Genomic DNA, 699 nt, shown 5'->3' on the forward strand with positions numbered 1-699 from the left:
TCCCAACACCATTTGTTGAAGAGACTGTCTTTTTTCTATTTCTGGAGAATGTTCCATGTGCATTAGAGAAGAATGTATATTCTGTTGCTTTGGGATGGAATGTTCTGAATATATCTGTGAAGTTCCTCTGGCCCAGTGTGTCATTTAAAGCCTTTATTTCCTTGTTGATCTTTTGCTTAGATGATCTGTCCATTTCAGTGAGGGGGGTGTTAAAATCCCCTACTATTACTGTATTATTGTCAATGTGTTTCTTTGATTTTGTTATTAACTGGCTTATATAATCGGCTGCTCCTTTGCTAGGGGCATAGATATTTAAAACTGTTAGATCTTCTTGTTGGATAGACCCTTTAAGTATGATGTAGGGTCCTTCCTCATCTCTTATTATAGTCTTTGGTTTAAAATCTAATTTGTCTTCTCTCTTTTTTGCCGCCATCCTGCTCTGTGTGGCTGGCTGCTTCTTGCCATGTCTTCTCACAAGACTTTCAGAATCAAGCGATTCCTGGCCAAGAAACAAAAGCAGAATCGTCCCATTCCCCAGTGGATTCGGTTGAAAACTGGTAATAAGATCAGGTACAACTCCAAAAGGAGGCACTGGAGAAGAACCAAGCTGGGTCTGTAAGGCGTCACACGTCATGAGATGACACACCTAATTGGCATACATATTTAATTAAGCTGCATGAAGATCATGTGTTCTATCAT

At 39.6% G+C, this 699-nt stretch overlaps 1 pseudogene; it reads left to right on the forward strand.

Annotated features, from left to right (window-relative positions):
• The first annotated feature begins 436 nt into the window (after positions 1-436).
• LOC114217639 (large ribosomal subunit protein eL39 pseudogene) lies at positions 437-699 on the forward strand (annotated as a pseudogene).

The sequence above is a fragment of the Eumetopias jubatus genome, unplaced genomic scaffold (assembly GCF_037043125.1).
Source record: "Eumetopias jubatus isolate StellerSeaLion01/CBP00866 unplaced genomic scaffold, mEumJub1_p1.0 scaffold_5, whole genome shotgun sequence".
NCBI classification, from domain to species: domain Eukaryota; kingdom Metazoa; phylum Chordata; class Mammalia; order Carnivora; family Otariidae; genus Eumetopias; species Eumetopias jubatus.